At 41.7% G+C, this 16805-nt stretch overlaps 1 protein-coding gene across 1 annotated transcript in view; it reads right to left on the reverse strand.

Moving 5' to 3' along the window:
- The window catches only part of GPD2 (glycerol-3-phosphate dehydrogenase 2), a 1016859-nt gene that overhangs the window by 270774 nt on the left and 729280 nt on the right, over positions 1-16805 (reverse strand). The gene's annotated exons all lie outside the window — the stretch shown is intronic.

Here is a 16805-nt window from a genome sequence, read left to right on the forward strand (position 1 = left end):
AACGCATTGTATACAATTTGCGGTCATAATAAAAATAATTTACAATTGTGACCGCTCTTGATTCACGGTGTTCTCACTCTAAGCACCTACCATGAACCGCCTATTTTATGTGTAAATTTTACCTATGGCCGAACTTCAGGAGGCTTTTAAAGAGCAGCTAAGCAGCCCTAACGCCTCATCTTGGGAGGCACCGATTACAGGCTGAGAAGATTGATTAATCTGTTCGGCTCCGCCCTTGCCTAAGAGATCTATATCAGGGATGCTCTTTCCTGGTGTGGATGGTCTTCTGGGCAAGCTCAGCATTTTTGTGCACTGTGATGTGCTGAAGTTAACTGTAATCGCCTGCTGTATATAGATCACCAACTCATTTCGAAAAACTACAGTGCAATGTATCTGTCAGTGTGCTTGGCATGATTGCACCAGCCATGGGGACCCTAAACTTCAATCGCGTGTATGCCAAAGCTCACACCTATCCTCTGGAGACCAGAGGGCATATTTTCGCATGGGTGACATGGGGGTAGGATTAAGATTTTGCATCTTGAAAGCAAAGGGAGTTTAGAATAAAACTTTTTTTTTTTCTCCAGAAAGCACAGAAGGAAATAGAATCTAGACAGAATTGGTTAGCGATTGGCTGGAAACAGAGAACGGATGTTAAGGCCAAAAATGGGAAGACAGGATTTTAACTGGTAAAACGAGTAACATTTTGCAGCTGTGGCCCACTGCCAAGTATTAATAAAGACGGGGTACAGTCTCTTTATCGTAAGGCAGAAGAATTTGTGAGCAGCTCCCTAAAACAGCCATTACTTCTTAGTTTCGTACATAGGAGTCATAGGATTTTTTTTTTTTAATGAGATCCTAAGAGAATTGGAATCTAGGCTGCGGTTGTCCTTTGTACACACATGAACTCAATGATAATGGCTGTCTTTTAGAACCCCGGAAAAAGTTTGCAAAAATCAACTTAGCAGATCCCTAAGAGGCCACAAGAGGCAGTGAAAATCTGCAAATTCTAATAAGAAACTACATTTAGTTCAAATCGATATAGCTATAATAATACAAATATCTTAAATGTCCACTGAAGTTGCAAAACGGTTACACTTTCAAAGCGGACATAAAGCAGCAGCCTAAATATAAAGAACAATTCCTAGTGCTGAAAAATCGTGCAGGAGCAAGCCCTACTCACAAAGTCAAAAAGAATTCTTAAGGGTAGGTAAAGATTCTTTGCCTCACCAGACACTCTTCATGCCACTGAGCCTGGTTTCAGTATCACTTAGTATTTGCCTACCTAACACATGGATGTGGCTACGTTATATGCTCTGAATACTAGACCTCAGTCCTAGGAGTCATTCTGGCCAATATCAGCAACCATACTGTCTTACGCATATGTGACTTTAACAGCTCTACCACACACCAAATCTCCACTCAGCTAAGAGATTTATGGGTGACCATCTTTAATGTCTTGAGGTCCACAAAAGAGCTGATGAAGGAAAGAGCTGTGGCTTCTCAGGCACAAATCGATACACAGATAACTCGTAACACATTTTGAGGTTGCCTACTGTAGTTTTATATGCAATTTCCCCCCATTTAATCAGGAGGGTTACATTATCACATGTAGCTTTCATGATCTTCACAATGTCACACAAAATATAACATAACATGTATCATTGATCTGCAACTGAAAACTTTGTAACAAAACAGTTCTATTCTTTTCAAAATATTTGTTTTTTTAAAAAGAAACATAAATAGACAGGGGCGGCTCCTCCACTAGTCATCGGAGCGTCACCCCACCCCCCTGCTGCAGAAGCTGCAAAACCTTTAACAAATCAAACGAGAATAAACCATGTTTATTACCATTTTGTTTGTTAAAGGGGCGGGGTCACGGGGTGACAAGCAGTGAGGGGAGTGCACTGTGCACTCCTCTCAGTGCACATGTATGTCTGAACAGCTGTCTCGGGACGGCCAAACACACATGCGCAGTAGGCTCTCTCCAGCCCAGCAACACAGTTGCTGGGCTGGTAAGAGCCTGCCCAGGCTCTCAGTCTGCTTGGGAGTGCCCTGGCTGGGCGCTCTCAGCCAATCCTGATGCTGCTCTGAGCAGTGTCAGGATGGGCCACAGGGCAGGCTGGGAGCCTCTGCCTGCCTGCAGCGACGGGAGCAAGAGGAGCAGAGCAGTTAAGTTTTAAATTTATTTTTAAATAAAGTTTAACACCCCTCCCCCTCCCCTCTACCCCCCGTCCCTTGTGACCGAAGCAAGCCGCTACTGTAAATAGACCACTTGGCTCTGAGAGTAACATAACAAGTTATATAATTTTGATACAAGGCTAAGAACATAGTACATCCAGTTTTCAGAATAAATATTATCATGGTCTGATAGTTTATCAGTTTCAAAACAAAAAATAAATACTCTTAAACTAGCTACCTGCCACCATCCCCGAAGTGCCTGTACAATACATCAAATCCATATGTTCAACCACTTCAAAACAGGTAGAAAGCGTTATAAAATTATAAATACCATGGACTGAGATAAATATAGAGGACTGTCTGGTAATTCAGCCATCCTGTGAGTAATAACAGCAAACACAAAATGGGCTAACAGCAAAATGGACTAACAGCAAAAACCACTTGGCGAACCTATGTAACAGTGTGTGTTTTGTATTATGCGATGCAAGATCCTATTGACGTGGATCCCCAGAGAGTTGGTACATTTCATGATGGCCACTCATTGTCCTTTCGGTCATCTTTGAGAGTCTGCAAGAATTCATCCCAATGTGTTGCAGTGGGGAGTTTCCACAATCTCAGTTGTTATTCCCTGTGGAGCTCTCGGTTTTCAGCCTCGACCCGATACGTTGGGTCTCTGTGCAATGTATTTACTGGAGGAGGAATCGAGGATTTCCATCTCACAGTGATTGCCTGCCCGGCAAATCCCAGGGCCAGATCAATACACAGCCAAGTGAGTATACTGAAGGCAACATTTCAAAGTTAAAACCACCAACTGAGCCAGAGTAGAGACGTCCTTTTGGGGGTTTTAGAACCCAGAATGAGAATGCTATATAGGTGCCAATTCAAATCTGCTCTCTTGTCATTTCCATTTCAAGTAAGTGATGACCCACTATCCAATAGGCCGTCCACTTAAGGTGAGCTGCAAAAAGGTATCCTTTGAAGTCAGGCGCTCCAAACCCTCTTCTACCAGAAGGTAATTTTATTTTAGCTAGGCTCTCTCATCACCTTTCACTGCCCCTTATGAGATCATATAATGTGTTCATTTGTTTAAGAGAATTTGTTGACATTATCAACAGGAGATTTGCAGAATATAGGTGAGATTGGATCATTAGCATTTTCGCTATTGCAACTCAGCCAGATGTTGTCAATGGTAGTGCTGCCCAGAAGGTTATATGGGACTTTAAGTATCAGAGTGCTCTTCCCAGATTCCCATCAAAAAGATCAGGTTGAGTATGGTATGCATTACTCTCCAGGTATGGGAATGTGTGGGTCATCCACTGCAGCTTGTGCCCTGCCCAAGGTTATCAGCCAGGTAGGCGATGTGTGCTGAAGTGGAAATACATGTGATTTAGTAGGGTTGACGCGCAGGTCAGCCATTCTGTAGAATATGTTTATGGTATCAGTTATTGGGTTAAGATTTCCAGACACATCTCAAACATAAAGTAGCACATCTTCCACATATAGGGATATCACATGCACTCCCTTCACTCCAGGAATGCCCCATGTCTGTCCCAGTTCTCTTAGCTTTATAGCCAGGGTTTCCGTAGCCAGGGACAGTCAGCATCCCTATCATGCACCCCTGGCTACAGCATAGCTACCAGAGAAATGTGTCTTAGTTTTATTCTTAGCTGTTGGTGGGGTCATAGGAGTTGAACCCAGTCGATAAGCTGCGTATTAATACCAAAGGCTCATAAGCCCTCTATTAGGTATGTCCAAACCAGGGTGTTGAAATCTTGCTCAAGATCAAGCACAATACTAGCTAAATCAGGCTAGTCTTCAGAGGCTTTCTCAAATATGTGACAGAACCATTCAAATTTGAGCGAGGTTTCTGGCGGGGAATATAACCATTTTGATCTTAATGGACAAGCTCAGGTAGTAAAGGGAGGAGCCTATCTGCTGGTATTTTATAGTCAGTGTTTAATGGTCCACTGAGATGTAAAACTTAAGCAGTCTAGATATCAGAAGGGTGTCAAATGTGGCATAGAACTCGATAGGGAAAGGCATCAGCTCCGGATGTCTTACTCCTAGTGAGGCTGCTGGATCGCCTGTTGGATTTCTTGCTCCAATATAAGGGCAACTAAACCTTACAGCACCTTCTGTGGTACCTGTGGGATGGGGATATTGTCTAGGAAGTCATCAGTAGTAGTGGCCAGTTGATCAGCTAACACAGAACATAAAAAAGGCATAGCAATCCCTGAAGGACTTATTAAATTCCTTTTGAGGGTGGACACCAATTCGCTACTAATTTCTGATGGAGAGAATGGGGATTTGTGGGGAAGGCGCTCGAGCTAGCCATGCCAGTAGGCGTCCTGCCCTATCATCCTCGGCATAAGCTTTATCTGCGTAAACAGCATGGTCAAGGCATCGGAAGCATTTCAGTATTGTATCATGCTTCTCTTGACTTTAAATTAAACAGCCTGGCTGAGTATGAGCACAAGCAGCATCAGGCTCCACTGTCAACAGAGGAATCCTCTGCCTTTTTCAGTTTAGCATTTATCATCCAGCAAGTACTAATGGTAGTATTAATACAGAAGCCTACAATAACCACTTTAAAAGCTTCCCATTCATGAAGGACCAAAGAAGTAATGCCTTAATTGTTGTGAAAATAGCTAAATATTATGTCCCTTAGCTCTTCTCTGGTGGCTGTATCCTAAAGCCATGTAGGCTGGAGTTTTGCAGGTTGATATTGATGTAGAAACGCTTTCCTATTCTAAGCCCACATACAGTTTTCCAATGTAGGGGGTATGATATTTTAATGATTGAAGGGGCATGAAGGAAAAAATACAACAAAGCATAACAGACAGTGACCATGCGGGGGGGGGGGGTGCCAGTGGGGAGTATAAAAAGAGTATTCCCGCATGTCAAAGTTTTTCTCTCTCCAAGAATACACCAACAACCATTTTCATAGCCATGCTCAAAGTGCCTTGGCATTTCCTACTACTGGAGCACCTGGAGGTGGGGGTGGAATCAGTTCAGTTGTACGTCAAGCAGGACTTTAAAGTCTCCACCAAGAACCCAGGGAACAGACACCCATTCAGCAAGCACATGTGACAGGTCATCCAGGAAGAGGTGCTGGTAACAGTTCTTTTTATAAACAAAACATTTTCTTATTCAAAAGTATCCTGATATAAAGTGCTATGACACCCTTCAGTCAACTAGCGTTGCTGCTGCAATGAAAATGAAACTTCAAAAGCCCACTCAGAATAGAGGAAGCTTGTTAATAAGGTTCTTAAACCTACAGCTAATTCACACTCTGGAACCTATTCAATTATAGATGCAATACATATTTAAGGGTAGAAAGTGTTCCCTTGTTGCATAGTCAAAATTGGCTGCTACGATATATATTTAGTATATATTGTTCTTTTATTACCCTGTCTTACAATTTACAATGTTTTTTCATCTTAATTTGATTTCACTGTTCCAATGCAGGTTGGTATATTATTCCATGGTTTTCTAGGCTCTAACCTGCTATGTTTTGCAGTCCAAATGGATAGCTTCCTACTAGCTTTCAATCCATCACAAGCATTGTATACCTAGTGCGCTATTTGATGCACCCTATGATCAATTCAGGTTTAAAGTATTTTGCCTTCATAGTAAGATTCCTGTCAGTCTATAACTCTAGCAGCAAATACTTAGTAGATCATTTCCGATGTCACTAGTACTCATCTCATGTTCTGTGTACACCAGGTACATCAGACATCAAGCCTGCCAGATGTATCAAACAATAAAGATTAAAAGTCTCCCACTTAACCCAGAAACTGGCTGCAGCATCTGAGATTATCTACCTCCCTGATCAATCCAAAAATGTCCATGACTCTTGGCCTATCAACTTCGAAAAACTGTTGAAAATAAATATGTCATCACTGTTTCTAAACACAGGACACAAAAACTTGGCTAACCACCCCTTTTAGCTTTCTCCATACTGCCACAAAAGCCCCAAAAAGCCCATTTGGTAGGAAACTCACTGTCACCAGTTAGAAGGTCAAAACTGCAAGATACACATCAGCTTGTTAAAAAATGAGCAAACGACAATTCAGTCAAGGGACACAAATCCTTATGATTTTGCTAACATTTTAAACCACTTGAAATCCTTACAGAGCTTTCCATATACACACTTCTATTTTAGATATTGCCTCCTCTAAACACCAGTTTCATGTAGACCAGAGCAGACTAATTTGGAACACCACTCATCAGCACACTCTCTCGAATTTCAACCAGCTAATTTACTCAAACTAGTCTTCAACCCCATTATTACAAGATCAAAGCAACTCTTACACCGATCTTTTTTCTCCCTTGCAAACTGCAATACTGAATTAAATGAACACACTTCTACTGCACCTCATTCACAACTTAATGCCTCTATCCTAGCCACACTAAATGATCACAAACCTATGGCCGGACAAGTACCTTGCCTCCCTGATACTGTATCACATGAGACCACTACAATTCCCTTGATCTCAAATGAAATTAATGGTTCTGAAAAGCTGCTCTCTAACAATTGTATCACCAACAACCAAAGTCTGTACTGATTCCACTGCACAAACAAGGAATGCCAGATGCACACTAGCCCAACTGACATTACATGCCAAAACTGCACCATCTCTGGATCATCATCTCATTTCTAGGAAATCACTAACAGAGGAATATGGCATGCATCACCAAAAAGCCCTAATAAGCCAGTTCACCCAACACATCACGGACTCCGTCACAACACCTCCACACTGAAGTATCACATATATTTTAGTCATAAACTTTCCTAGATTACCTTGGGCAGTCCAGGAACTGCACTTCCAAGCCTAAGCTTTTCAAGTGACTATAACAGACATCTCAGCCTCCCAGAAAAAATATAAGCAAACCTCTAAAATGTGCTGTGTTGAACTATAGACCTGCAACCAACTATGCTAATGTTTCAGGCATTATATTAGACCACAAAGTTGATTTTGTTTCATTCTGACTGCGACATGGCCAAATGCCACATCTCATTCTCCAATTCACATTCTCAAATGTCACAATTATTCAATCCCCAAAAAGGATCGTTGTGACAACGGGGACAACCTTTATTCGTAACTTCAAAATTTAATGCCTCGTAATGGCTAACGCTCAGTGGGGGACCCATTGTTTTGATTTTCTAATAAAACCATAGGAGGGAGGCAGACAATCAAAAATAATTTTTAGCCAGATTGTTGTTTTAAAAAAAATACTACACAAAAGCATTAATTCAAGATTGTGCTTCCTATTATGCAAGTGACATCAAGAAGTTATCGGCAAAAAAGAGAGTTGGAACCAGAATTTCATCTGTCTTGGGAGTATCATGTCTAACTTGCAGCAGGGACATTTCAACATCATGCCTAAACAAACTAAACGGGGTATGTGTAATAAGATCTCCAACATCTTGCACTTCCTAACCTGACAATGGGTATCATCCTTCGTGATGGATTGCCAAGAGACAAAGTGTGAGCGGCATATGTGATTTTTGCATGTGCTTGTGTTATTTTAGCGAGATCAGAGACTCCATCACAGACTTTTACTGTTAGAACTGTATGGAGAATCAGGTAGGAAGTATATGACAAAAAGAAGGTAGTGACTTTGTTTCCTGAATCAAGACTATTTTCATTTACTGACAAATCACAGGTATGTTAAGTCATCCCAATGTTATTTCTTCATTTTATTTTATTTTCCACTTGCTTTCGGTCCGTACCAAAAAGGCGTCTAAGCGCAACAATTATCGGCATAAACTCGTAGAGTCCTTAGACTGAAAAAAATATAGAAACAAATAAGATGGGTTAATTGTGAAAAGGGAATCCGTTGAAATAATACATATTCAGTTCAATTGAAATAGCAACAGTTTCCTTAGAAAGAGAAAGACTGGTTTTGTCAGGTACGACAGGGTACACAAATGCAGAGCCGAATCGTAGGACAGAATATATTTTATTGTGCTGTGAACTTGAAGCCAGTGTAATTCCTTGGACACAAGTGCGATGTGAGTCAGTTTTATCTTTGTAGATAGATACAAGTCGGGCTGCACCATGGAAACATCCTTTATAAGGAATAGCATAGCTGGGTAGGTCCAGTCAAAACAACCTTACTCAAGTCTAATGAAGAGATGAGTTGATAACCTGCTGTCTTTAATTGGTTAGCTGTAAGGGTCGCTTAATTCAGTAGATGAAGCAAAACTTTTGATGACTTGGCCTACTTCTTGCAATGTAGTGGTAGCGATAAAGCACTGTCAACAGTGAAGCAGAATTCTCAGAAAAGGAGACAGATGGATGAAAAATAAATTTTAACTTTGTTCAGACATGTAGTGTCAAATTTATTTTTCTGCTTATGGTTGATGAGAAGAAATTTTCATTAGCAGGGGAAATGTACTCACCATTCACTGGTGGGATTTTCTGAGACACAATCTAAGAGTGATGTCCTTGATGGGAATGCATTTAGATATTACTGCGTGCCATAAGCATAGGAACATTTAGTGACTACAAAATGTGCCAATATGTGGTGGTGCTTGGTGAACCACTTCAGACCCTGATCAACAAAACCCATTCCGCAATCAATCAACTGTGGCAGCCTACAGTGATCAACAGTGTCAACTGATGCTGAACGAATAAACAATGTGAGGCGTCATGGGTCGCCCCCTCCAATATGCCGTGAAGGCCAACTTAGGACAACTGAATTCCACTCTGAAACCTGATTGGTAATCACTGAGGAGATCATTGTCCTTGAAATATTTGGTTTGCCAGAATATCTTTGTTTTTCTTTTCTAGGCTGTCTTTTATTTTAAGTTGTTCTTTCACATTAAAACTTCGTTCTGAGGTTGGGATTACATTTGTCAAGATTTATAGGTAGGATCTTTGGATTTTTGTCCATTATCCCTTCACCTCAGTGCACACAATTGCCAACTGTGCTCCTATGGTGATTCTGCACATTCAGTTAATGTTGATTAGCCTAACCAACCTTTTCTGCCGGTACCCCTCATTGGTCATAGAACTTGCAGTAAGCCTGTGACCAAAATCATGACCTGTGACAAGAGAAATCCTCTTCCCCAGACATTGAAGTTAAAGTGAGATTGATTCTAAACTGACCATTAAAACATAACTAAAACAATTAGGCAGGACTTTGAATCTGCTAATGCTCGAGTTATGAACCACTTAATAGTATCAGAATGTGTTCAGTTATATATTCATACAAAACTTTGTATTGACTCTTACAACATACTTAGAAAACACATTGTTAATGTAAACTAATTCTTGAAGCTCCTTGTTCTAACCTAACTTTAGTGTAGTGAAGAGGCTAATTGACGGAAGCAATTTCTGTTAATAGAAGAACTCACGGTCATGGTGCATTTAGATGTGTAAGTTTATGTTCATGTAAAGTTTATACCACTTATCTGACGTGCCCTTGTAAGTGCTGTGGGTTCGGTAATTAGGTCAAAACCTATCATGAACATTTAGAGATATATGTATACATGGTAGCTACTTCAACCTGGAAAGATGAACCAAAATGGCAAAAAGGGTACAGGTTTTTAGAGTTTCTCTAGGGCTCATTACCAATCATTCCATGTTTACTGTTATTGTAATGGAACTGTGTTCTCATCATCCTTCTACATCGTTTCTCTTCCATCTGAAAGGTCCCTACTGTTCCATACCACCAGGGTTCTGCCACTGACGACCACCCTCCTCTGAGAGAAAAAGTATCAAAGCTAGAAAGGCACAGTGGTAATTTGTTGGAGCTCTGTGCTCCTTCCACTGAGGAGACTATATTCTTGACACAGGATTTCAGAGAGCAACACTGCCTTTGCTTGAAACAGAGAGATAAAGAAGCAAGCTAGGATTGCACAATGAGAAACATCATTGATGGGCAACCGCCTGAATTGATATCTTCTGTACCAATTTCCCTCTTCCCTGATTACCTTGTATAGATTTGTGCCTGATCTCAGAACAATATATAGCACAACATGTAGTGTCGTATTGTTTCCTGGGTTCACATTCCTTGTATGCTAGCACTGCCATCAACTACTTTAACATTCATAACATATATCTTTTTCTTAGTACTACAAATGCTCTTTAGCCGAAGAATATTCATTCTCAGAACTGTTTTGTTCTTTTGTTTGGTCACGTGCCCTTTTCCTCTTCAATTCGCCTTTTTAAGCTTCCTCATCCAGTGGTTTCCACAAAAATGTATTGCTTTTTATTCTTTACATTTCTATTTTTTATTTAACTAGGTGCAAAATTATTTGAAACATGTTCTGTACAAACTATCTACTCAAAATATGTTAAACACTGGTCCTAGAAAGTGACAGTTCAATTGAGATGCACTGCCTATGACTCGTGGAACTTGGGTATCAATTAGCATGTTGTGTCTCTGGAATACAATATAAAAATCTGTTTCGCATTCAACAAGGGTTTGGTGACTCTCTGAACTCGACTTTTTGGCTACATATATTCAACCTAAGAATCTGGCACTATGTTTCACTACTAATAAGCTATAGTAATATTCGCCATTTGAGGACTAGCAGCCACAGCTGTAGTGGGTGCAGTTGGTGAACACAAAAAATAAGATGTTTGGTTATCTGGCAAATTATTCACCTATTACATTATCTGGTGCCTAATAAACTCTAGTTTCCTATCTAAAGAACTGACTTTTTACATTGACTAATACAATGAAAAGCCAGAACAAACCGGGAAACATCACAAAATCATGAGTATAGCTCAAGATTTAATAAGATCATATTGGAAGGCAAAGGCATAAGGGTAAATATTAATAACTGTGAGATGTTCTCAGAAAGGATCCCATCACGTTCACTTACACTTCATCAAGCATGGTAAATTGTGGAGGTCAAAGTAAAAACAATTGGTTACATATACGGAAAGTTTTGTGCGGAAGATGTGAAACCTTTATAAAAAATAAAATAAAAAAAAGTTGCTTCAAAACAAATCCATGATAACCTAAGAAGGGGGATCCAGTGGGAGAAAACACAGAAAAAAAATCCCTTCAGTGGTGCTGACCCTGGATACGGAGAAAGCTTTTGACACAGGATTTTTTTTTCCCTCATCCTAGACGAGGTCGGAGTGGGTTCCAACTTCAACAAGACTAGGGGTCAGATGTATAAAACATTTTTGCTATCACAATAATACGTTTTGGTTTGTAAAATGTCCAATTTGTGACTACATACCAATTTGGTATTAGGAAGGGGTGTGTCAAGGGCGTCCCTTCCTAGTACCGAATTGCAGAGGTATGTATGATTGTTTTATGAACGTGAATGCGGTCGCAAAACAATTGCAGTAACCACCTACTTCAAGTAGGTGGTAAACCATTCGCAAAGGGGAAGGGGTCCCCAAGGGACCCCTTCCCGTTTGTGAATGCATGTGCAAAGGTTTAAGAGCAGGCAGTGGACCACGGACCACTGCCTACTCTTAAAAAATGAAAAGAAAACGTTTCATTTTTAATTTTTAAACGCATCCTGTATTCCTTTAAGGAAAACGGGCTGCATTTAAAAAAAATAAAAAGAATGCTTTATTGAAAAACAATCACAGTCACGGTGGTCTGCTGAGCCCAGCAGGCCACCATCCCTGTGATTGTAGCCATTCTCAATGGCTCGCAAATTGCGACCTACCTCATGAATATTAATGAGGTAGGTCCATTTGCGAGCCCTAGAGTACTTGCAGGTTACCAAAACCCCACATCTACCATACTGTTGAACAGGGGCTTTACCCCTTTTGCACCTGGGGCAGGGCACGAGACAGCGCTGACCCTTTGCCCCCTTGTTGTTTGCCCTGAGCATCAAACCACTGTGGGCTACCTTGTGGAGGGATAACAATATCAAGGGTATATGCTTCTGAAGAGAAGAACACAAAGTGATGCTATTTGCAGACAATGTGTTGCTGACACTTGGTGACTCCCAGAACTCCCTAAGCCACTTACAAGTTCAACTAAACCACTTCGAGGAGGTGGCAGAATTACGGACCTAGAACTCAGAAGTGGAAACTGAAGCCGAAAAATAGACATCCTTTAAATGGTCATCTAACTGAATCACTTACCTGGGGCTCTGGATCATTCCAACCACAGCGCTATTTGCCTAAAACTTCACACCCGTGCTGGGGGAAATACGATGGGACCTGGAGCTATGGGGGAGCCTCCGATGTCATGGATGATCTCTATAAATGCAATTAAGATGAATGTCCTGCCCAAGCGCCTACATCTTTTCCAGGGTTTGCTCTTGCACATTAAACACCAGTACCTTCTGTGTCCCACAGTTCACTTGTCACTTGGACACCTTTCACTGATGCAGTATAATACTAATAATGTCACACCTGCCCCTCCCTCTGTTAACTTGTTTAAATCAACTCTAAAACGTAAATGCCTATGTGGTGATCGCCTATTTCGCTGTGGATGAATCATTTCAGCCTGTTGCTCAATGTTCAATCTCTGCCCCACCATAAAGTTGAACTAGGCATACATTGTCACAGGTCACTCTGCTATTGATCTTCTGACACAAACTGATTCTGTGATTCGTTTGGCCCTGTTATTTTTGCGGTCATCCTCCGGGGCTACAATATTTTTGATCTTGCCTGTCCTAATAAACCAAAGGGTGGCATTGCAATTGTCTTTCCTAAGACACTTTCTGTAATATTTCTAGAAGCAAATTCCTTTGGCTACCCGAAGCCATTCGTTTTTTGTATCAGAGTAGTCCCCTATAGGATTTCAGAGCTTTTTTTATACAGCCCACTTGGGTATATCTTAACCAAATTTGTGGTCCCAGATGTATGATCAAATTTGTGATTGTTTTGATGTGAGGTGGTTTCAAATTGGGTGGGCTCCTAGATTAAGTATGGCAATCTCGAACCGCTGGACCCCCATATTTAGGACTGTTGTCCTTGCCTTCTTATGTAACAAGTTATACCCTTGATTCAGTCCTTTTGAGTGGGAATTTGCTGTTGACCTATAGCCATTTTAAATTTCCTGGATGAATGATTTTGTAGCTTTAATTCCTACCCCAGTTTCCATGCCTACTCTTTCCAATTGTCCTCAAACAATGAGATCAGTCTTAGGGTTCTTCAATGAGTTTTATTGTGGCCCTTGCCTGTTTCTCTAATTCCTTTGGTAATGACACAAATACAAGCGTAGAGATGTTTAATAACTGGAAAAGAAAGGCGCTTAATACTATCACTCACAGAAAACTGTCTATCAGTACCACCCTACTTCAGTGCCTTGGTAGTCGGAAGATGTATCCGAGTCAAAGTGCCATTACAAACAACTTTAAAGGATCTAGCATAAACATTATTAACATACTGCTAAAACTACCTGGCCCATTCCATTAAAAACAACATTAAAAAGATAAAATCACATGGCGCCTCAATTTTGTCCACTATTTCAGTACCTAGCTATATCTCTCGTGAGGTTTTTCACATGGTTTAAAACATTTATGATTTGTCTGTTTTAGCTGCCTTTAGACAACTGCCAGAATAATATTTTAATTCCTTAGCAGACTCTTCCATGAAAAATACAAAAAAAAAAAATCTTTCATTTTCACCAAATGTCTTCCTTGTGGGCTGGAACTAAAGGAGAACTGAGCCTTTAATAATTTGATTATGCATTTTCTCTTTTACTAAATAATACCATCTTTTCGTCAACTCTCTTAATTTTGTGTCCCCTTCATTATTCTTGTCCAATATAACCTGTTACTAAAGGACTGGATATAGTCAGTCCTTCATTTACCACCTTCACTAACATTTATCTCTTATCTAAACATGCCCTGAAGACTTAGGAGAAAGCACACCCTGTCACTTGCTAAAAAAAAGATGAGAGCAGACACTAGCATCTTTATGAGTTAAAGACCTATTTCTTACCTTCCTTTCCCAGTCAAATTTTCAAGAAGAAAATGAACAGACATTTCTGTCCTAATGGAATCAAATAACTTGCAAGATGACTCTCGATCAATTACAATGTGCAACCTAGTATGGATCTGGCAGACAAAAAGACCCTGATCTAACCAGACCACAATGCTGCTTTCAACACTGTTTGATATCCATTAGGTGCCTAGTTCAGCTCGGCATTCAAGTACAGTTTTAGAAAAGACCACTGTACCATTTTTTTTTAACAAGTAACTCTCTATTAGTGATTAAGTGTATACATTGGGCAAATGGTACAACCATTACAAATACAATATGACGTTTATGAAGTAAATACAAATACAACAGAAGCCCATGCCAAATAGTAGTAACGACCAGAGGTCTGTACCAAGAACATGCTATCTCAAAGTACATCCAATCTTTGTTGGGGTGACACAGTCATCCTAGTGGGTGCAGCAACTATCTCTGGACTTGAGCCCATCATCACTAATCCACAAACTTGCCCAACAGGGGCTAAGACGGTACACCACCAGAAACAGAAGAGCTACTAAGCTACCTGTGATACTGCTGGCAGGGGATGGGGGGACAGATCTGCCTGGGTGTTCGGACTATCCAGGGCAGGGTTGGTGGGATTAAGACAGCCCATCACCAAAAAGCCATGGGGGCAAGTAACTTCCACACAGCCGACAATGAGGGGAGGGGGGTGAACAGGATGTGGGAGAGGCCTATGTGAACCCCACTCAGTCCGATCCAGAAGGGCAGGTGGGGATGGAGATATATTAGGGTTCATTGAGATCAGACATCGGACTTAGCCTTCGGTTAGACCGGCTATGTGTCCCAGGTGTCTAAATATGGTGCATATCCCTGGTGTGATATCTGAGTGTGCCAGGCTGCAACCTTCTTCACCCATTTGAGCAGGTTTTGTAGCCAGAGGGGGCCTCCGAGGATTTCCAAGCCATGGCAATGCGTCTTTTTGCTAGAGACATAATCAAAGTCAATGAAATTAATAGCGTACTTGTTTTTATGTGTACATGTCTTGATTCCCATGGGGCACCATAGGGGGTCAACTGACAGAGTCCTCCCATTGATGTCCGTAAGCATGGATGAGACCATCCCACAGAATTGCCCAATGATGGGACAGGACCATACAATGTAAAGGACTTGCACCTCAAGGTAGGGGCAGCGGGGGTACGCAGAGGCTGACGTCAGAAACATTCAATGAATGCGTGTAGGAGTGAGGTATGTCCAATGCAGGCAATTAAATTGAGGTTATTTTAATCAGGGAATCCTAGATACCCCACGCACCTGTCCAAGTGCCACATCCCACTGTTTATCCCTAAGTTGCAGACCCAGCAAAACAGCACTCTTTCGAGGTTGGGAAATGTGTAATGTGGGCATACATGTGAGCGCAATAATCGCATATCAGCCATGGCCATGAGTGAGCAAAGTATGCAACGGTAGAAATCGGTCGGGCTTTGTGCGATCTAGCCACCAAAGCGCACCCAGCATGAAAGACAATGCATTGTAAGATAGGAACAGACCCTCCTTCAGGCCATACTGATCAATAAGCTCATGGAATGTGTGTGTTTGTCAATCAGAGTACTGTGAGCCCAGCCTCACCCCATGCTCTGATGTTTCAGGGGGTGGGGATGACTAGTCACCATGGGCAAACCCCTAAGTCACTCTGTATGACCAACCACTCTGGGCTGAGGAAGTCCAAAAACCAGTGCATCGGCCACTTCCGCTGTGCGGCTGTGAAATATAATTCAGTGCTGGGCATAGAGTTTGCCTAGTGCCACTTTCTTCCAATCTTGGACAAGATTAGGTCCGATAGGACAGATTCCAAGTCATGGAAAAACCTCTGTGGCAGGCAAACCAGGAGGGCCAAGAAGTGGTACAACAGTCTGGGTAATAACAGCATTTTTGTTATGGGCACCCTACCCATCGAAGAGAGTGACAGAGAGGTCCAAAAAGCCAATGAGCCGCGAACGACAGCCACCACGGCCCCTAGATTACCCTGTATGAGATCTTCAACAACATGATAGATGGTTAACCCCAAAGTACCGAAAAATTTCAAGACACCACTCCACCACCAGCCGGGCAACACATCCTGTCCCCCCTGCATAAAGTGGTGCATAGGGAATAAACAGGACTTTGCCCAGTTCAATCTCAAGCCCAAAGCCAAAAGCCCAAAGCCCAACCGAAACCCTTCAACACCGTGAGTACCCAAGGGATGTCTACAGTTGTATCCTGGAGGTACATCTGCATACAAGGCTGTATCTTCCCAACTAAGAGTCTCCAGAATTCCCCAGTGTGGGCCCAGTAGACTGAAAAAGCCCACAGTGGTTCCAGAGTCAGCACAAAAATGAGTGGTGAAAACAGATATCCCTGTCTCATGCCCCTCTGTATGTGAAATTGGGCCGTGATCCGATTGCCCATATGGACCTGTGCTACTGAGCCAGAATAGAGAAGGATATCAACACATTATCTTTGGCTCAAGCCCCATTCTCCGCAGTACTTCCAGCAAGTAGGGCCAGCCTAAGGTGTTAAATGTCTTTTCAATATTGAGCGAAAGGGCAGTAAGAGGTGGGGATGCCTGTGGGTTTTCCTGTATGAGGCAAAATACATCAGAGGTTCAGAGTGTACTCCTCCCGGGATAAACCTGTTCTGATCCGGGTGGACCAGAGTGGAGAGGTATGGCAAAAGCCTATTGGCAATGACTTTTCCGAGGGTCTTATAGTC

The sequence above is a fragment of the Pleurodeles waltl genome, chromosome 3_1, assembly GCF_031143425.1.
Source record: "Pleurodeles waltl isolate 20211129_DDA chromosome 3_1, aPleWal1.hap1.20221129, whole genome shotgun sequence".
NCBI lineage: Eukaryota > Metazoa > Chordata > Amphibia > Caudata > Salamandridae > Pleurodeles > Pleurodeles waltl.